The sequence below is a fragment of the Melospiza melodia genome, chromosome 5 (assembly GCF_035770615.1).
Source record: "Melospiza melodia melodia isolate bMelMel2 chromosome 5, bMelMel2.pri, whole genome shotgun sequence".
In the NCBI taxonomy this organism is placed as follows: Eukaryota; Metazoa; Chordata; class Aves; order Passeriformes; family Passerellidae; genus Melospiza; species Melospiza melodia.
This window is the reverse complement of record NC_086198.1, coordinates 73,011,094-73,033,513: the sequence shown is the minus strand read 5'-3', so window position 1 is coordinate 73,033,513 and position 22,420 is coordinate 73,011,094. Positions and strand designations below refer to the sequence as shown.

At 40.9% G+C, this 22,420-nt stretch overlaps 1 long non-coding RNA gene across 2 annotated transcripts in view; it reads left to right on the top strand.

The window, feature by feature from the left end:
• LOC134419064 (uncharacterized) overlaps nucleotides 1-21,745 on the top strand; it is a 25,514-nt gene extending 3,769 nt beyond the window's left edge. The window contains exons 2-5 of one of the 2 annotated variants that reach the window (XR_010027960.1): nucleotides 2,628-2,750; nucleotides 4,645-4,777; nucleotides 7,028-7,200; nucleotides 21,638-21,745. This is a non-coding gene — a long non-coding RNA (uncharacterized LOC134419064). The remainder of the gene's footprint in view (nucleotides 1-2,627; nucleotides 2,751-4,644; nucleotides 4,778-7,027; nucleotides 7,201-21,637) is intronic. The other variant, XR_010027961.1, reaches the window with a different exon arrangement.
• The last annotated feature ends 675 nt before the right edge of the window (nucleotides 21,746-22,420 follow it).

Below are 22,420 nucleotides of genomic sequence, written 5' to 3'. Positions count from 1 at the left end.
ACACGCCGAGTATTTAAAAGCCGCTTTTCTTTCCTCTCCTTGAGCGCTGAGAGGGGCCCGGTCCGCTCCCCCCAGGCTGCGGGAGGAATGCTCGGAGGCAGAGGAACAAAACAGGGAACAGCGCGCCTTTGTACGGCCGCCGCCCATGGGAAAGCGCCTCCCGGGCCCGGCTCCGAGCGCGCCGCGACCATCCACCGCCGGAATAAAGTGTGAAATACGGACCAGGGTTTCTCTGGCACTGCTTTATTCGGAGGGAGCGGCCAGAGCATCCCACCGCACTGCGGCCGTCCCCGGGGGTGTGGACCCCCGCAGGACGGAGCGCGCAACCCAGCGCGGCCGCGGAGCCGTGCGGAGCCGTGCGGAGCCGTGCGGAGCCGTGCCGGGTCACAGCACCCGACGGGCCGGGGACAGGCGCTGGCTGTCCCCGTCGACAGAGGGACAGTGCGGCGACACGTTCCTGTTCCCGACACCTCACGGGGCTACCTGTCACGCCCGGGAGAAAAAAATTCCCACTTTTTGTTATCCCTGCTGCCCCGCTCTCAGGCTCGGCTTGGCGGCCCTGCCAAGTGGGAGCAGGGGGCACTGGCGCTGCCCTCCCTTTCCGCGCTAGCTTAGGATGTCAGGCCGCAGGATGCGCTCTTGGCTGGTGTCCTGTTGCCTAACCAGTTGAGATGGGAGGATTTGCAATAGTAATGATGATGGTGAGGAAGAAGTGAAGAAAGAACAACAATAATAACAACAACAACAAGAAGAAGAACAACAATAGTAATAATAATAATAATAACAAGAACAACAACAGTAATAATCATCATCATCATCATCCTCATCATCCTTTCTGGCTGCTCCGTGCCTCTCCCGGCCGGGAGCCGTGGCGTTCGGGGCGCGGCCAGCAGAGGGATCTGCGCTTTGCTTTTCCGCTCGGTCGCGGCGGCCGCGGCGGCGGCAACATCTGCTGGGCTGGAGGAGACGGGGCGATTGAGCAGACGCACAGATGTAAAAGTGACATCTGCTTGTGACAAAGGAATGGGAATTAGATTAGGCGGGGAGGCCTTTCTGCGATTAGGGAAAGGAAAAAAAAAAAAAAGAAAAAGAGAAAAGGGAAATACTAGCTGCAGATTGTGTAAGCAGGGGAAGTGGATGTGAAAGACAGAAATGCTCGTTGGGCAGCTGCTAGGACATTCGGGGCAGCACAAGGGTCCTGGGAGCTGCAATAGCCCTAAGAGAAGACTTTGCTTTTCCCTCCAGCAGCAGAGATGTGGCCGGGTCAAAGCTTTCTGTCATTAGGAGCAAAGGACAGCGAGCTGCAGAGCACTGTGGAGACTCGGGCACCAGCAGAGATGCCCTGACTGCTCCTCACCAGCTAGGCAGAGACACCAGATCTGGACACTTCTTTTCTTTGTTCCCTGATGGAATAAAGACAGCGAGGTTCATCTACCCAAAAGTGAGGAGACCGGAGCCTTGCTTTTTCTTGCCTTATGAAGTGTCCAATTTTGGTTCCATTAATTAAAAAAAAAAAAAAAAAAACACAAAAAACAAGGCAAGAAAAAGACACAACCACAAGTTTAAGTCTGGGACTGTTTGGCAAAGCAGAAGCACTGTTTTGTTGTGCTTGTCCAACACCCTGCACCCAGATGAGACTTCACCTGCACCAGCATGCACTGGTTAGTTAGAAGAAAAACACCTCACACATTTCAAATGCTACAGTCTGTTTTGCAAGCAATGCTTTTCCCGGTTACATGAACACTGATGTTGAGTATCACTGAACATCATGCTTTTTTTTTTTTTTTTTTAAGCCCTAGCACCTTTATCTCTAAGGATACTTGATGCTCTAGCAGGGCAACATACAGAAGAAATAATAGGACTGAATTGCATTTCACATGGTAGAGTAAATGTACTGTATTGCAAAACCAGCAAGTTACAGAGTGTAAAGTGCTGTGCTGTGGGGTAGATTTAGTAATGCCTCTTATAGCAATTGCCTCTAAGCTTGATGAAGTTGGTCAAACCCTACAGAACCTTTTAAAGACTAGACTGTGATTTCAGCACAGTGCAGAACAGGTTCACAGTACTGAACACCTTGCAGGACTGCAGCTTGCCTATGCAAGCTGATCTTTGTCACAAAGGTTGGGAGTGTGTGTGTGACACCTTTATCAGTTACGGGGCTGAGGAACAAGAGGATTGGATCATAGAAACGGAGAGGCCTCTGATAAAAAGCAGGGTAGGACAGGGGAGAGAGAGTGTAATGAAAATAGCTTAAAAGATTATTAGGGAAATCCTATTGATAAAAAAAGAAATTATTTCATGTGCTTATTATGGAATATAAAAGACCAGTCCATCTGTCTCCATGCAAATACAGAAGCACAGCAAAACACATTGATTACTCACACATAAGAATCTGTGTCATATGCAATTGCAGATATACATTTGTGTTGTTTAATGAAAAACGTATCTGTGAGTTCAAAAAAGTAATGGGTTTTGTATTAGCAGTTATTTGGGATCATAGTATTTGCATCCTAAGTTGATTGTCTGGATGCAAACTCTTATGGCCTTGAAACTACTGGTAGCAGAGAAGATTTGTCAAAGGGAAGGGTCCTTCTGTTTGTGCACTGCTTCTTCTTTTCTTTCTCTAGGCAATCATCACTGGCCACTATCAGACCTATGGCCTGACCCAATTACAGCAATTTTATGTATCTATGCCTGTTTCTGTCAATGAATCCAATGAGGTTGAAGGAGACAGTAAAAAAGATGGAAAGGTATGTTCTTCCCACAGTGAAGGATAACGATGTCTAAGTCAAGAGGTCATTGGAAAGTTTAAAAGGCCTCTCTTCTCAGAATAAGAAGCCAGTGACAGGGAGGCAGGGTTAGACAATTCTGAATTCCTGCCCGTAGGGATGCATTGTGCCTTCAGGCAAGGTACTTCCAGCTCCCACACAAGGGAATGGGTTAGCAGAAGGAAATAGTGTTAAGCTGTTTCATCAAAGGTCTCCGTGTTGGCCAACTGGAGGATACAGCAGCTCTCACACAGAACTGAAACGTGCCCTGTTGGGCTGTCAGGAGCAGCAGGTCAGAGCAATGCTGCATGCCTTAGAGACTAATGGTAATTAGCCTTAAATGATGAGCAAGAAACACCAAGTCAAATGGGCTGGGACTTTTTTCCATCATGATTCAAATAGGGAGAGTTTGCTCAGGCTAAAAGTCAGAGCTCCATTCCCACTAACAACCCGTGGGTACCTATCAGCTCCTGCCTCTGGGGCCACAGCTAGATCAGTAGTCTTGGCTGGGGTGTCACCACTGTGAATCCAGCACTGGCTACATCCCTCTGTAGCTATTCTGCTTATTTTGATTGCATCAGCTGTATTATTTCTGTAAGACAGCTTATCAAAGCTTGGCTGCATTTGGTCTGCTTAGTTTTTTTTTCCAAGTGGAATTCCAGTTTGAAAATTATTCCTGGTGGATGGTCCCAGGCTCCTACATAAAAGTGATATAATATTGACAGCTGGTCATTTTTAGCCTCCCAGTAAAAACTATTTCAATCAATCAATTAACCAATCAAATTGTAACTAGCTAGCCCCAAGTGCTAACATGGAAAGTGTACCTACGCCTTCCTGCTAATCAACAGGATTTTCATTTTATTGCAGTCAAAATGAGTTCACAGGCTTCTCCATTGAAACTCAAGTTATATAAGGTCCATCTTTTGCTGAGGAATGAAAAGAAGGATGTTGAGGGGGCATTCACATCCTCAGTGGTCAAACACAGCCTCCTTCTAAAAGAATGTCAGAAAAGGGGTGAAAATACCTGGCAAGTACTAGTGAAGAGGGAAGGCAATATATAAGTTTTCGTTTGTTGCAGACAAGTGGAGGCAAAGCTGAACACATATTAAAAGCATCTGTAAGATATAAATTATGTATTTCTTTATGCTGATCACATATCTTCCATAAACTATTATGCTTGATGAGAAGGGGTCTTAAATGAAGGGTAGATTATATGTTCACATTCACAGACAAACTGCATGGCTGATAATTCATTATGACAACAAAACTGCAGTTTTTACTAAAACCTTTTATGCAAGCCCTGCTTGAATCTCTCTTTGAAAGTGTAGTTTTGTGTGTGTACTCTGGGACCTTGTGTTGTGCCATTAACTAAAATAATTTCCTGTATCCAGACAGGTGCTGAAAGGATTGGCACTGGGTCAGTTCTTAAAAGTTCATTTGCAATCTGTAGGAATATTTTTTGTCTAGTGCATTTATAGACATTGTTTTAGTTAATACTCAGGTAAATAGAACATTAATTGAGTTTTCAGGTCCTGTAATTGTATACTGAAACATGCTGATCTCTTCAAAAGTAGATTAAATAATGTGTGAAAATAAGAAGATAGTAGGACATACACCAATATGTATGGTGCTTATGCACAGTGTATTTAGAGAACTAAACAGGAGATGATAGGACTCTAAGAAACTCACAAGGTAACTTAAATTACTGTGGATCAGCCATTAGAATTTGCCTCACACTAGGTGGGCTCTGGAGCCCTGAGTAAATTTTTACCTAATAACTGGGAGGATGGGGGATGGGGGAGGGACAGAAATGTTGCTTGTACACAATATAAACTCATTGGATTTAGTTTTGCCTTTATTACTTCCCATATTCCAGGTTTGGTTTGGAAGAGCAGTGGGGCTGGAAGGAAGTTTTGAAGCCAGATGAACCTGAAGATCTTGGGGGTTTTTCTTCCTGCAACGTGGGCTAGATCTGAAAGTGTGGAAGAAAATGGTGCCTGGAATTGAAGGTGAGTGTCACAACCATATTGACCTGTGCCATGCAGGGACTGGACCCTTGCTTCACCCTCTTGGTAGTCTTTAACATGAGCTATAACTCCATGTGGGCAAGTAGGGTCCCAGCTCTGCCATACATAACAAAAGGCAGAAGAGCCCCCATCAGTAACCCTGCAATCCAGAAGCAGCAATGATTCTAGCTGGATTTTGAGGCTGTAAACCATTTCCAAGTCTTGGCAGGTGATGAGAAAGAAGCATATCTCACCTGAGACAAACGACAATCTCAGTCTGTTCCTTAGGTCCTTTGGCTCCTGTGAGGAAACTGGGATGGCTCATTTTGGGACGAATCTGTGATAAATCAATTTTTTCCTAGTTTTTACTCAGATTCTGTAGATAGTCAGGTGACATAAAAACAATTGCATTCTATGTGCTGATTTCTGTGACAGTAAAGTGACTGAAAATCATTAGCAAATAGCACTCTCCCCAGATATGCTGCATCTTCCCCTTCAGATTTTCCACACTACTAAAATCCAAGCATGATCCAGGTAAATCAGTGGAGATGTGGCATTGTCTTTAGCACAGACTGTGTTGGCTCTGTGGGCATCTGTGTGTGTACAGGTGAGGAAAGGAGTTTCTGTCTGGATATCTGCAGAAAAATTGGGTATTCTTCAAGATCCCCTTCCAACTCAAACTATTCTATGGTTATCCTTGACCCTGGGTAAGTTTCAAGTTGGCAACCACCAGGAAAAACCAAGAGAATGGTGTCAGCTGAAACTCTTGGCTAATGTTAAAAACAGGGGTTTAGTGCAGTGCTGAGTAGGTTGAAGGATATTTGAGTATCATTCACTCTGCCTATCTAGTGGGAGAGGAGAAATCATGTGGGGTGGGACCCACCTGATTTTCTCATCTATATTGAAAAAAATCATCAGAGCAAAAACTGTTTCACAATAAACTATATTGTTTACATAATGCAGAGTGGTTCAGTGGAAGGCTGAAGGCTATTCCAGCAGTATGTATGTCAGGTCCTGAACACCCACAATGAGAATGGGAATGAATTTTGAGGGACTCTTGCTCCTAAATGGCAAGCTGCTTTTGCTGCCCATACTTTGTGCTTAGGATACTGAATATGGCTCCAGCCAAAAAGAGATATCAGAAAGACACCTCTATACCAAAGAGGTAAATGAAAGAGATTTGAGAAAGAAGTAAGAACATAAATCTAAATCTACCAGTAAAATCGAATTCAAATTTTGGAACAAGGTGATCTCCATTTTTACCAACAGTTTTTCACACAGAACAGCTGAATCCACTTTTACTGGTGAAAATAGTTGGATATTGGTATGTATGTATTTCACTCAGAAAATCCCACATGTCAACAGATCACAGAAAAGTCATATTAGTATTGATGTGAAATCAAATGGTCATGCTTGGATCAATACCTTATAATAGTATTATGATGTTTTGGGAATACGAAATGCAAATTAGCAGTGATTGAAATAGCATTTTCATCTTATATTTTAAATAATGTGTTTTCTGCATTTTGCACGTCATTACATCTTCGGCACACTCCCCCACATATCTACAAAGGCTTTGAATGTATATCTAATAGTATATAATGAGGTATGAATTTTGCCATTGGGCAGCTGTGATTTGCCTGTAAGACTGTGAAAACTGTAGCGAAAATGATGAGGTCAAGAAGAATTTTCTTGAAGAAGGCCTTGTTAGCTACTGAATGAAGTTCTTTGTATTTGAACCAAAGAGAAATTTTGGCAATTATTACAGTCATGGAATGAGCAAAACTTTTTGTTCCTCCTCATTTCATATAATATGCATCTTTTATATTACACTGAGATGCAAGACACGTCTCTCATGATTACTTCTTTATTTATGCCAACCAAAGTCATTCAATCATGATGATAAACAGTCTTTTAAATTCATAACTATTTGCAATTTTGACACTTTCCTTTTAATTTGTTGTTTCGATTTTAGATTGCTATTCAGTAATTGTGGGACAATGTGCATTAAAGTATTTTTACTCAGATTTGTCCTTTGGTCTAAATGATTGCACAGTATTTTCCAATCAATATAACTGTTCCATATTTGAATGAGATAGTACCTGTGTATTTAATGTTATTTGGTGTGCTGAACTTTTGCACTTGCTATGTTCACCCGGGACACAAAGTTGCTTTGTATTTCTTCTATACCGTAAGTAAGATCACTGACAATTTCAAAATATCTTCCATTATTCCACATCCCATATTTTTCAGTGCTCTAGCAGGATGACAAAAGAAGGTGCAAGAAGATTCTTGAGGAGTGTTTGGATGACAATGATCCAACAATGAGAATAAGCATCTTTAGCTGTCAAGACCTATGTTGCTGGTGAAATGAGAAAAGAGACAGAAAGAGTAATTTTGAAGAAAAAGTTAAGGCAGAACAAAAGGTATGCCGCAGAGAACTGTGTGCTCAGACATCTCTTGGAAATCATGTATGCAGGGAAAAAGAAACAAGGAGGCAGCAGAGGGCAGAAGAACAAATTGCTAAAGGGATGAAAACCAGTGAAAGACATTAAGAGGATGCTGCATTCAAAAATGGTCTGAGGAAGAAGTATCAGTGGAAAAATAAATTCTCTCTCATATAAGAGCTGAGCTTAGAACTCAAATGCCTTCTTCACTCTGTAAACAGTGAAGAAGCTGGTGGATTTGCTGTAGAAAAAGGATGGTGTGCTGAAGTTCATGGTGCAGAAGTACATACATCTGCATGAACTCTGAATGGATTTCTTCTTTCTGTCATAGAAATAGCTAAAATTTGATAAATGCAATTTGAGTGTATGCATGTGACACCTGTCTCAGTTGCACATTTAAGGCATGCTCCTTCATTAATGGAACATCATCTGCACCTTCTAAAGATCCTTAACATCTCTCTGGGCTGTCTCTCACTCTTGCAGTATCTGCTTCCTCCCAGTTCTTTGGGGACTCTCAGGAATGAATCAGAGCCTCACAAAACCCATCTTTCCCAGACACCATAAGGAAAAGTGATGCCATCCTCTGCCATTCTCTTTCTCCATGCTACTGCTCTGGTGTGTTGTACCTGGCCGTTATGTACACCACAAAAGGGGTTTTTATTTCTTTCCATACTTTCCTTAACTGAGAGCTACTGTGCACAATTGAGAATCGTATTTGAAAGTATAAAGTTAGGTGTAAAAATTTCTTTTATGTTTTCCATAAAAGCTATTCCACAACATTAAGTTGCACCGTATTGCTTTTGCATCTTGTCAGCTGCTTCTGACTTAATCTTATGATACATAGACAAATACAACCTTTGTACTGTAAATAATTGTACATAAGACCCTCAGAAAAACCAACAACTACATATTCTAACATCCTGTTTAAAAGCAACCAAAATATTTAAGAAAAGTAACGTACAATTGGCTGGAACCTGCTTTATAAAGCAGGATAAATATTACTTCTTTTGTTTGTAAGGCTCAAGTGACATTTTTAAGGCTAGAGTTAACCATCTGAAACATTTCGCTTTCCAAAATGGAGGCCTTTTTCCCTAGCTTTAAAATCCTCCAAACATCCAAACATTTAAAGTTTTTTTTTCTAGTAAGGAGTCATTTATATTTATAAATTTATATTGCCAGTTTCAAAAAAATATGGATTTGAATATGTTTATGTCTAATAAGCAGCCAAGTATCACTAAGCTCTGATCAAAACTTAGAGTTTAAAATTCATTTTTGAATGGAGGAGAAAGCTGCTAAGCTAGATGTTACTGGGAAAGGGCCATGATTTCTTGGATGCATCAATATACTCTTTGGTAAAAAACACCCAAAATTAATAAATTTAATTTGTGTTTCTTCAGAAAAGGCACAACCTACCTAAGCATTTGCTTTCATTGCCTTCCATGTAATAAGTTCTTGTTACTTTGCACACCCTCAGATTTAAATGCATGTGAGAGAAAACCTTTTGAAATGCCAGTTCTGGAAGTTAGGCTCTCTCAGAGGTGCTCTGGTGCCTGGTGAGGAGGCAGGAGCAGTTTTGGGACAGATCAAGAGGAAGGCATAGCTGTGCTTTTGCCTCTGGCCCGAGTGGAGCCCTGGGTTCGGGTGTTTCTAACCCAAAGTGGGCAGTCTGTGTCTCCAAGGTACAGCAGGTTTTGTGCCCAGTTTTGCAGACCCTGCACACAGGCTTCTATAGGAATTGCATGGATGGGATCTCTACAGAGGGGTGCCTTTCTCCAGCGACAAGATTTCCCTTTCCATTACATTGCTGTAAGCCAAACAAATGTAAAGAATTCCCAGGGGTGATGATTCAAACAAGGTTTCACCCTTGCTGACAACTGCTGGAAAGCTGTGACTCAATACTTCTTTGCCCATGAGCTATGAAATGGCTATTTCCATAATACCATTGCACTAACTGTTCCTCCTCTGAGTTACTACAATGACAATGAATCCCTATAAGCCAGGGATGGCCAGTAATGAAGAATAAATAGCTTTTTGATAGAAGGACAGACAGGGTTACTAATGGCAGCTTCAATGGCTGGAATTGGGCATCATTGATAATACTGCCTAAATTTAATTACTTCGTTTTGTGACACACAGTATCCCCCTTGTCTCAGCTTAATGGTTTTGACTTGCTATTGTGAGGAGAAGAGTTTCTGCCTGGAAAGGGAAGAAAGGTGATTTTGAAGTTATAAAAGAATGTGAATTATTTTTCTGATATTTATAGCAGAATACAAACATAATAGAACATATAGTATCTTTCTGCTATTTGAAGCACTCACAGCATAATCATTGTATTTCCTGAGCTTGCTTTCAAAGGAGATTGCCCAACAGTTGCACTAAATAATCCAATAGCTACTCCAGAAAATGTCTATTTTTATTTATGTTCAATGAGGACTATGATCATGTGTAGTTTTAAGTCATGAACTCCTAACCACACTGTGAAACCATGAGAACAGAAAGCCCAGGCTACTACATTAAAGCTATTTGACACCCAGCAGAGAAAACCAGTGTGTTCCATTTTAATAATGGAAGAAAATTTTTATCCCTAACAAGAAAGAGAAAGTAATGTTATGAACCTAATGAATTAATGCAAAGAATTTTTATCCCAACAGACATTTTTCGTAAATATTTTTCATACTTTCATTCTAAATTGGACCACTAAATGTTTTAGACAAATAATTTTTTTGCTTAATTTTATATTCTCTTTTACTAGACTGATTTCATTTTCAGAAAGACATATGCCAAATTTATCTAGTTTTAACATCAGGATATCATCTGAAGATTAAGGTAAGAGATATATTTATGAATAGGTGGTGTCTATTTTTGTTTTCAATTCTCCCTACTTACTGTTGTTGCTATCATTATCATAGCATCTGTAAGGCTGCAGAATGTGGCATTTTAAAGATATGTTTGCTAGTGGCTTTTTCAATTTCTGTTTAACTGAAATGTTTCCTACTTCGTTCACCTACCCTTACAATTTACATTAGTCAACACTCCATCAATAAAACCATCAAAATGATCTACTACATTGTAGACAAAAGTTATTGTGTCAAGTTGACACTAATCAGTTAATTCCAGTAAACCTTCAGATAAACAAAAGCTTGTTGTCTATTACTGATGTGTGTGATTAGCCCCCTGTATGTCCTATAGCTATGCACATCTATAGAGATGTATCTGGCAGACACTTGGCCTGAGGGCTCTATATGTAAACCAGGACAGGATCTATAGTTAATGATGTTGACCCTGACTCCCTCAACAGAGATTGGATTCAGTCCTCATAACATCCCGACAGCTGATATGTATACTGTGCTAATAATATTATCAATTACTTATGCTACTGTGATTCCCAGTGTGCAAAGCTCATAAAAGGTTCTTTCACGTCGCTTTTTTTCTCCATCCCTGCTATCCTACTGATCGCGTGCTAGCTGGGTATTTTTCATTCTGAAGCCCATTTATTTCATTACTGTAGCAAAGGTAGCAAGGATGTCATGTCCTGCGTTCTGGGTAACATGGTAATTATTTCAGTTTTTTCTTTCACATTTCCTTTATTCCAGAAAAGATGGACTGGGTATCTATTTACAGCTCCTGTGACTTTAGTCTAGAAGGTCTGTAAAAGCAGCCAGTGATCTAAGAGGTCTCTAAGTGTATGTGTTCAACTGGAGCAGCTTCAGAAGCCTTGCATTTGCTTAAAACCAGATCTGTGTGTCGTTGTTCTCAGCTGGAGCAGTCAAAGCTCAGTGATCTGAAGTATGTAGATACTTCCAAAAGCTCAGTCCCAACAATGCAAGTGCTGGTGTCATCTCTGTCACTGCAGAGCATTTCTGCCTTGCCCAGTACATGAGATTGGTAGTGATGGTCTGTGTATAGTAAAGATCAGAGATTTTGGTCATTTTTAACCCTGAACAACACCCTGGCTATGCTATAAACATTATCGTGTTGCTCTTAAGATAAGTTTTGCAATAATACCAGAATTTATTTAATTTTTAAAATTTTGTGCTAAAGCAAGCAAGCTGATTACCTAAGGCCCTACACACTACTATGAATTTTGCACGCTGCATGTGCATGCACAGTAAATCCTCTAGACTGTGCTTTCTGAGGCAGGGCCCTACCCTTCTGTGTGTTTACCAAGCATGCAGTCCCTCTGCTGTGCTTGTAGGGAGAGCAGGTTCCTGGGGGGTGAGGGAAGGCTTTATGCCCTGGCTCAGCCTTCCTCTGTCTGCTCTGCCTGCCCTCACTGAGGCTCCTCTGGCTCTCGGTGCCCTCGGGTGCCTCGCTCTGCGCTGGGCGCAAGCTGCCAGCAGGCCAGTGCTCCCTTCCAGCAGCCAGGCAGCAACTGAGCTGTGCTCCTGTGCACTGAGCAGCTCTGGTTGAAATGATGACAGGGACCACTGTTAAAAATTAAATTCTGCCTTATTTTTTGTGCAGTTCTTGTGAGTCACATTCGCGAATAGTAGCGAGAGATTTAATGATCGCGTATTTTTTATCTTATTTCACTTCGGTCGATGCCAATTTTTTTCTGTTACTGTCGACTTAGAGCTCAAAGTAATTTAGTAATTGATTCTAAGCACAGCAGTTCACCAATGGCAGCCCTCTGTTCAGGGGAATATCTTTGCTAATTTTATCCATCAGAATGAGATTACCATGCTAATCTCCCCCAGCCCTGGTACCTTGGTCTGTTGGGACACACTGATGCAAATGATGTTATTAAACACAAACCCTTCACCCGAGACAGGAGAAAAATGACAGCAGGAGAAATGAGCAAATCAGAATTTGTTACAAGGATTTCCAAGGCTGAGCTGGCATTGCATATGTGTGTCCTCTTTGTCACCCCTGAACCCTCCCAGGTCTAACATTCCTGTTTTTGAAACAATCTATGCTTGCTTGTTTGTTTATTTATTAATTTTTATTTTCTCCCTAGAAAGATTTGGCTACCTTCACGTATTCTTATCTTGTAAGCTGTAGCAGCCATGACTGTTGTAAGAGAAGGGTTTTTTATCTGCAAAAGCCTACCTGCAGCCCATATCAATTAGTAAGGTCTATCAGCATTTCAAATCTCTTTTCTCTTAGATTAGAAAGGATGCACTGCATGTGGCAGCTCTGAGTGACAGTGCTGTAATCCCCTCTATCTTAATCATGGGTGCTTTTGAGAGGACCACTCTGTTCTTGGCCATTCAGGAGAAAAAGAGCCTTCAGTTAAGGTTTTTCATCTGCTACTTTTTCTGTCCTGTTTTGGAATATGTCCATCAGCTTGGTAGCTCCATCCTGCAAAGGCTGGAGATCTCTGGCACGAGTCCTGCAAAGCACTAAAGCGTATGCTTAACTTGCAGGGGCCGCGCCGAGCTCCGGCTGCAGCTCCCTCTGCACTGCATAATGGAACCTGCTGATAACTGGGGCCCATCTAGCCCTGCCTGATCTCAGATCCACTTTCAATCAATAAGAAGCCTTTTAAAATCAGGCCAAATTTGACCCTGAAAAGCAGTTTTGGCCCATCTGTAATTTAGATCAGTTCCATTCCAAGCGCAGACTGTTAAGCAAATGTTGCTGAAAAAATAGTGCAGAAAGACCAGCATCTCTTTGGACAACATATTTCACTAATTCTTGGTCTTCATGATATTTTAATATTTATTTGTTATTTTTCCTTAGGAAAGAAAACAGAACATTTCCCCAAGTCATGACTCGAAAAATCCAGAAAACACAAGGATCTTATATGGTCTTCTTAAGATCTTAAACTTTGTGCTTGGGTAATTAAAAAAACAATGTTCAGAACTTCTCTCTTGCCCTAACACATCATTTCATTACAAGAATCTCTATGAATGACAGAAAGTAATTTGTTTAATTGCATTAACATTTTTATTATTAATCCACAACAGAACCATGTATGTTTACTTGTATTCCACCTTTTCATTACTTAATTATATTTTTTTTTCTTTTGTTTAATTTTTTTCTTTTGTAAACAGCTTTAAAACAGTCAAAAATGAAGCTAGGCTTTCATAAAAGAAAAAATACAAATACACATAGCTGCAAAAGAGATTAAGTAGTCTAAATTAATGTACTGAATGTAATTTCTGGCTTGTATTTGAGAAGAGAAAGGAAAAATGTCTCTAAATACTCCATCAAAGTTTAAAAATGCAAGCATGGTTGTGCTCAGAAGAGTTACATTCTCAAGGGCGATTATCTGAAAGTTTAAATTCTCAAGGGTGAATTAGGAGAAGCACTTGTGGGCAGAGTATGTCACCGTCTACTTTTATCAAGCCAATATTTTTGATAGACATATATATTGTGTTGGCAGTTTAGAGAGTTCACCAAACACCCCAGTTCCTGAGAAAAGCTCAGATCTGGAAATTTACTTAGAACTGCTGTTTTCAGTGCAGCAGAGTCAGAGGTCTGTGGTGGGGCAGCACAGCTGCCCTGGGGGCCAGGTGCTGCTCCCCGTGCTCCCCCTGCGCTGCTGGAGCAACGTCCTGAGCATCCCTGCACAGCAACATCAGCAGAAGGGTCAGCAAGGGGGGCTCTGCCTGCCACTGAGACAGTCATCCTCCTCATGAGCCCCACAGAGAGAACTTCATCTGCAGACAAGCACTGTCCAATATCTCACTTAGTCCCTTGTTATTTGTGGGTGAGCATTAAATATTTTTTGAGGTTGAAGATTTTGTCTCATGCAAAATAAAGTGCTGTTTCAAATATTTGATAAGTATTTCTGAAGCAAGCATCTGAGAAGAGAAAATACAGGACATTTTGCAAATGGCCAGAGCACTCACTTCAGGCTGCCTTCTTGGTTCATTGACACTGCAGAACTGAAATAAATACCTGATCATTCAGATAATTGATGTAGTACTTTCTATACTTGTAAACTGGTACACAGCACTCCCCTCCCACTTTAGGAACCCCTTAGCAGCAGTATAGAAAAACCAGCTGGGCTATGCTTTTCTTGCTCAGCAGAAGATACAGTTGGTCACAGTCAGAAAAAGGGCAAGATCCGGGGTTATCAAACAGCAAATGGGCTCAGGTGATTTCCAAGTGGAAAACAGCTAAGCTGCATTTAGCCAAGTGCTAGCATTTGGCATGTAGGATGTAGAGTTCTTGGATGTGGCTGCTTGCATGGTCATGCTGCATCTGCACGCCTGCATTTTCCTCCAGCCCCTTGCCAGGCCGTTCTGGGGGAATGGGAACTGCCTGGACCCTGCCAGGGAATGGGGTCTGGCTCTGCCTGGGCTATCACTTCTCAGGGTCCACTCAGGCTTCCCTCACCTCTCCTCCTCACATGTAGTTGTCTGCTTCCTGAGAAAGGGCAGAATCCAGGTCTCTTCAGCCACCTCAAGTCCCCACTGGCAAGCAAGCAACAGTCAGGAACAGAAAGGGGAATTTATTCTGCTGTGGTAGACACCAAGACATTTGGTAGATATGCATGAAAACAGTGACCAAGACAACCCAGTGTGCTCACAAAGTTCATCTGAATGTCAGAGCAGGTCCTGGCTGCTGTATGGTTTTCTACCTGGGCATTGTTCGACTATAGTAGCTGGGAATTCCTGTTGTGGGGCTCCCCTGACATTGTCCCTTCTCTTTGCTCATGGTCCTTACTTGCATGTACTCTTGGGCTCCCTTGGATGACAAACTGATCCTCAAAGCACACTCTGGTGTTTTGCTGGCCTTTTTTCCTCCTGTTCTTGTCTCTGAAGGGCATAGTTTTTCTCTGGTCATGTGCCCAGGAAAGTGCTCTCCCTTATCAAGAAGTCTGATTTTTCTTGATGGCTGATTTGTAAAGCAAATGCAGTCAAAACTCTCCTCATTTTTCCCTGGCCAGTCTGGGCTTCACTCTTCCCTGAGTATCCTTTAATAGCCACCAGCATTTAGCATTAAACAAGTCTTTTGCTTGATGGGTATATCTGTTTGCCTGTGATGTCACATTATTTTATGCAGCAAGAAGCAGGATTTCCACAAGTGCCATAAAAACTGGACAGATTTCAGTTAATCCCTGGCACTGCACAGAAAGCTCACATGCATGTAAAGATGTCAGGGGAAAATATGAAAATAAACTGTGCCGGACTTTCCATCATCTGAATAATTGGCCTGCAGAGTATTCTGCTGCTTCCAATGTCATATATTTCTACATAACTCACAGAGGACCAAATACTAAGTGTAATGGGGGGATGTTACCCCTGTATCATCCATTCATTCATAAAAAGATGAAAGGGACATCAGAAGAAAGACAAGGGTTTTTTTTTTTTTTTCATGTGGCAATAAAACCAAAATTTCAATGTTTTTGAAATATTTTTCAATATTTCAAAAATATTGAAATTCCTGCTGTACAAAAAGAAGAAGAGTGCTGAAATAGGTACATGTATATTGATAGCTGATGCAGAGGCTATCAGCTGTCTTCTGAGGGACCAGGACACGTGAAGGTTGGGGTTTGGTGTGGGGCTTTGGAGATGGGACTCTCCCTGTCCCCTTCCATGATGTCCTGGCAGAATCTTTAGGCTTGAGGTGATGCAGTTATTTGGGTGAAATCTTCAGGCAAAGGGGTCTGGCACAGTGCAGCTCCAAACAGGGCCCAGACAAGTCTGAAATGCTGTTCTCACTGCAAGAGCTGAAATGTGTTCCCACAGCTTGGCCAAGCATTTCCCACAAAGGACAAGTGATAAATCTGGGCACACACAAGCCCAAATCAAAACCCCTGCAGTACATGCTCTGATTTTCTCTCCCCCACCAGGGAAGAGCTGTGTGCCCACGGAAATAGGGCAGCTGATTTCCTACACTGCATGAACATAACTGCACTTGAGGCTTACCTTGAAACTCTGTGTGCATTCGTTGATAACCCCATTATGAAATTCAAGAGACCTAATGCAATTGTGTCTAGGAAGATTTACTTGTTAAAAGGAAAACAACTTTCACATAAATAATTTACTACAACAGAAAAATTATCCTCTGTGCTATCATCCTTGCATTGAAACTAATCGAAGGGAGTTATTTTTAAATTGCTTGGAAGTGTACTGCTCTCATTTCATTGTCAATAAATATGCTCTGTTTCAGCACAATGCTTCACTAAATGCATCTGAATTTTCAAGGGGGAGCAGAATGGATCAGAATTTTTTTAAAATGCAGAAAGAAAAAGTTCCTACAGTAAAATTGTAAAGTGGAAAATTCACAACTCCTTTAATAACCTGAAGATGGGGATTAGTTCCTGTATTGATCCAGGTCCAGCATCTGATTTGCCATTGAAGTTTTGCAATTGACCTCAGAGGGAAAAAATCTTTAATCCTCTGCTACAACGAATTTGTCTAAATCCGGAAAAAAAAAAATCAGAATTCAACCTCAATGAGCAACATTCAGAATTATAATAGATTTATGAAAGGATTTGTTTGATTCTTGATCTAACTACAACCAATGACTAATTTTTTTATTACTATTTCTCTTGATTTCAGGGGTCAGCAATAACACTGAGTATCCACACCTGACACTAAGATAAAATCTATATACAGTTAAAATTAAAAGTTAGAAATAATCACAATTTTTATTTAAATAAAATTTCTGGGGAGACAAGTGAACAAGTCTTTATTGTTTTTCTCCATCATTTTTGACAAAAGCTACCAAGTGAACAATTCTGATTTCCAAAAACCCTGATATTTTTTCATGAGAAAATATATAAATGCATGGAGAATTTGTTGGTGTGTATTTTGATTGAAGTGTCTCTTTTTAATGACCACAGTTTGTGTTATTGGAAAAGGCTCCTAGAAAATGCTTACTATTAGCCTGAAATCTCTCAGAAATACTGACTTGAATTTTTTTAACAAGTGTGTGGTTCCAAGTATTCAACAATAAGTGCTTGTCCTAGCATAAATATTTTTGGGAGATTCATGCATATTCAGTTGCTGTAAAAGGGCACTAAACACAGGTTTGTGTAAGAACTGCAGTATGTATCAGCATAAGAAGAATTTTTGCTTCCAGTTTTCACTCTCTCCCGCTCTTTCTGCAATCCCTCCAGGAGGTGTTTTATACAGCTGTGCTCTCCCTGAGCATGGTTTAACCACCATGGAACAGACTTCAACTCTCATAACTGTTAAATGTAGACAGACTGATTCAGTTTTAGCCAAAGTCCCAGAAAGGTGTCAAAGAAATCATGTCACCTCTTGTACCTGGATGTCCCTGCTTCCCAGGAAGTCACCTTCAGGAAGGTGACACGCCATCTCGGCGTCTCTCATTGTCCCTCTGTGTCACGGCTTGGATCTTCACGCTGTTAAAAACCAACCTGCTAATTTCCATGCACAATCTAATAAATGCAGAGGAGTCAGTGTGGAACAGTCTCATTCACAGCTGGTTATTTTGTGTTTCTGCAATTAGTGTAGCACATGCAATTACTGCTGTCGATACTCTTCGGCTGAATCTACCTAACAACTCCTCACTCTGCCAGAGCCACATCCCATCTTCCCCCAGTTTACCTCTCCCTCTTCCCCCTGTGCTACCATGAGCTTCTTTCTTTCTTTCTAAGAAGGCATAGTGTCTGACTAATAATTTTTCCAGTGCTGGACATTGGCAAGGTATTTCTTTTGACATGGATTCTCCAGTGTGAATTCAAGCTAAAGCCTTTCTCTAAGAGGTGGGGATAATTTGGGCTATCTACCTGTCCATTTTCATGCAATGTGTGGAAACATAATTACTTCTGAGTCTGTTATTGATCACACTTGGTTGAAATCAGGCAAGGGTCTCAGAAGTTATTATAGAAAAGATAAAAAAGAACCCAGATGGACATGCCAGCAGCATTACTGCAATAAACTTTGTTTCTTCAGGAAGCCAGGCAGAAAAGTTATTCTTCCACAGGGTGTAATTTTGTGTAGACAGAGAACACAAATGCATAAAAATGACAAATAACACTAAGGCTCTGCTGTCATGAGGAAGAAATTCCAGTGCGCTGTTCGAGACCATTCTCCCTCAACATTATCGTTCCTCCTCAGCATGCATAAGGACAGCATTATTAGTATGTGCATGAGCTGTCAGGGCAAAACATCTGGTGTAAGGCAACCAGTTTGACTTCCACAGCTGCTGCAATCTGTTTCTAAAACAATCTTGATAACCCCATGAAAAATCAGCCCAGTGTATGGGTGATATTCCCATGCCAGGAGGATGCTGTGCTGCAAGCCAGGGTTCCCACCACTGTGCAGGACTGTAGGCTTTTTCTCTCCATAGCTTTTGACCCATGTTTTCTGCAAAATATGGCCACTGATGTCAAAGTTTGCTGTAGAGATTCTACTGAAATAAAAATACATCAGATGTTCTAAAAATGCATGACCTTGTAACATTTAGAATTATTTTTTAATTAATCTGTGTGAGAACATAGTGATGACAGCGCTGGCTGCTGGCAGCTCCTGATTACCCCACCACACCTGGTGGGTAATGGCCATGCCTTTATTCAGGCTGCACATGATAGGATGCATTGATGTCAGCTTGTTGGTCAGGCAGGAGCTGCTTCCCAGCTGCTTCAGACTCCTCTGGCTCTCTTACAAGGAAATTTGATTTTTCACAGCACCCAAGTACAAGCATAGTTGCTAGATTATCAGGACAGACTCTCATTTGTGGATGAGCAGTAGGACTGCTCCACAGGCTTGAGGAAGCTGCCTGCAGGTCTGGTCCCATTACATCCATGAACCTTTTCATTCACCCAGGTTACACTCACATTTAATGCACCATGCATTACACAGAACTTGGGGGTTTTACATTTTCATTTCTTGGCAGATGCAGGCCCCTCACCATCTTACTTGCTGTCACTGCTGTACTCAAGTCAGCAGATGACACATCTCCTGCATTAAAAAGAAAAGCAAGGGAGTGTCTGCCTTGAGGAGGATAACCAGGAGCAGGGAGAACTTGCAGCGTTATTGTTGCATCAGTGCATTCCCTCTTGTCTAGGAGAATTACTCTCTGTAGCTGAGAGGTAATTTAACTCTCAGGCTCATTCACCTCTTGGCCTCTGCGTTGTTGTTGTGAATATAATGGCTGTGGGTGCGGGAGGGAACGGGGCATGATAGGAGTGTGTGGCCATCAGGGGCAAGGATGAGTCCCCAAAGCACTTCACCCTGCTGTGGTGACACCCAGAGTGACTTTTTGTCCACTACTGGCCTGTCTGAATCAGAATTGGCAGGGAAGGGGTGAAAGGACATGGATCCTGTTCCCAATTCTCTGAGTCATCCAGTTCCCTGAAAGGTATTTTGAAATGCAAAGTACAGTTCTCTATCTTTGCTGCAGCTGCATTTTTAAAACACAACATAGCTAAACTATCCAAATCCACAAGTTAAAAATAAGTGTGAAGTCCCAGTCTCCCACAGCCTGACTCCAAAATTACTGAAAAAATACCAACTTTGGTTAAAAAGTGGCAGTGAACTAAAACAGGATACCCATGGTCCAAAAGGGCTCTGCTGCTCTGACCATTGCTGACAGCTTCTCCATTGTTCCAGCCAAGTCATGGACATAATGGGCTGTTCAGCTTGGAGTTTTTTGTTATACTCAGTGTTTGTGGTTTTATTTGAGGTTTTTTGACCTGCTTTGGAGTTATCAGGAAACAGTGGATTCACAGTGTTACTGATGCCAGTGGCTGGGAAGGGCAGGTTGGTTCCTGGGAGTATCCCATCTGACAATGCTGCTCCCCTCAGAAATGGGGTGAGTGAGCCCTGAAGGGAGCTCCTGACCAAGGTCTTTCTGCCATGGAGGAGAGTCACAAAGCTGCACATCCAAAGTGTGCCTTGTCTTGGTTTTGGCATGTCGAAGAACCCGAAGAGTGGCAAGAAATTTGTGGACAAATCCCAGATAATACGGAAGTGGACTGGATTTGGACAGTGAATTTAAAGTGCTAAAAAACCCTGCAAAAAGCTTCAGTTTGGGCACTGATATTTAGCAATTTTAACTTCAGTCTCAGTTGTCATTTGCAAATAGGAACAATGATATCATCCGAGGGATTTTTTAGATATGGCAAAGAAATCCATGGGTATTTTTTAAGCACTGAGGTACTGAGATTAAAGCTGTATAAAAGCAATCACAAAGAAACAAAGACCTTCAGTTCAGATTTTGAACAACATGTGGTAAATAATTCTTGGGGATTAAGATAGATAAACCAGCAAATTTTTAGTAAGTATTTATTTTGTCCATTGCAAGAAACCTTTGGAGAAAACCTGCATGATTGATTAGGTAAAAAAAAATAACAAAACACTCTCTTGGTCTCTCTCTTGATTTAAGATTTTGTTTACAGTTGCACAGGCAGTTTTTATGTAAGTATTTAAGTGTTTGCTTTTGTTACCTCACCATTACTGCAACTTAATTTTCTGAGTAGAATATATATGTACCCTCCCTTTAACTGCTGCTTTCCCATAATTTATTTAAGAAAACATTTGAATTGCTTTAGATGTCTTGTGAAGTTAATTAAATAAATTTAGGGATAATTAAATGTCAAAAAACATGATATAAACTTGTTGATGTCAACCAGAATGTTTAAAAATTATGACAATGATAGGTAAATTTGACATATGTCAGTATTTTTCCATAAGTTTATGTACTAGATAACCACGCCTGTTTTCTTTTCCAGCCTTCCCTCTCCATATGATTCAGGTTTATTTTATTCTCTAGCTCGACTACATTAAATATAATGTTGTTTTTTACAGCAAAATTATCTTCTAATCATGTGTCTCAAAATACCCCTGTCAAACTCCGTTTGATATTAACATTTATAACAATATAAATTATTGACTTGGGCTAATTAAAATATATCATTAAGACCATATTTTTCCTATATTAAAAAATTGATTGCATTTTACATCTCCCTTGCTTTTGTTAGAACAGCCCCACTGCAAGTTGCTGTATACCAGCCTGTTGTCTATGTCTCTGCACATTGACCTTTGTTGTAAGATCTGCTATAGACATCACAAACTCTCACATCAATTTACTACAATTGGATGTGGCATCTTCCAGCTAATTTGATTTAGGAAGAAATGCACCTGGCTCTGTTTTTTCCCTATAGAATGTTGAGGGAGTTCAGAGTCCTCCCAGATGCCATCTATCTGAGTAGCCCATGTGTTTTTCAAGGTCTAAGCAGTTTGTCTTCATCTTCCAAAATGTATGCCATTACAGTGGGAGAGTAGTTAAATTATTTAATGCAAAAATAAACTTGAACATTAGGTGCAAAATGTGTACATGCATAAACATACATAAATATGCATGTGTATATATGTATAAAGTGTGTATGTTTTAAAGTATATGTAAAATATATAATGTATATATACATATGTTCATATATATACTCGTATGTATGCATATAAAATGAAAATATGTCCCTATGTCACAAAAAGTATTTAATATTTTGATTTATTTACAAATCTGCCTTTTTTTTGGTTTTTAACATTAGGTCATTACTGGGCCTCTTTGCAAGAAGAAAATAAATATTTCAGGATTTGTGAAACTTTCCAGATACTGATTTGGATCATGTGGATGAAGCAGGTTATGAAGATCAATCCTATTGCAGTGACAGAAACATACAAGAATGAACCACAGACTTCTGCATTCTCCTTCATTTCTTAGGTCCAAAAGTAAAACCATGATTTAATGCATATACATGAGCCTTCTTACTACGTAAGAACCTTGAGCAACCAAACAAATTAAATAACTGGGTATAGAGTTGCAAAAAGCTCTGGTGATTAAAATGAGTCTGGACAGTACAATGGACAAGTTTGGTGTGATGCTATGGGAGCAGGAGTTGGCCTGAGCAGAGCCAGCAGAGGATGGTCTGCACTGAGCACTACCCCAGATGTTTCCATTGTATTATTTTTTTGCGTGGAGGGTGGGTAGGTGAGGGAAGAGGGTTGTTTACTGAAATATTATTTGCAGGACTAACTACTTCAGTTGACAAAATATATATAATAGTGTAAGCACAACATACTATACTTTATTGCAATTGGAAAGCCTAACTAAAATGAAATTATTTGAAAACTCCTAATTTTGGCTCTTCAGAACAACAATGGTTGTGTTTATTGATAAGTGGCTTGGCAATCATCACCAGATCCAGGATTCTTCAGGAAGCTTTTCCTGACACTGCCTGTGGCCTGATCCTTGCATGCAGATTAAAAGTCATGCTGGAGGGTTCTGGGTCTGTGCTTCAAGGTGGGAGTGAGGTGAGGAAGGGAGCAAAATT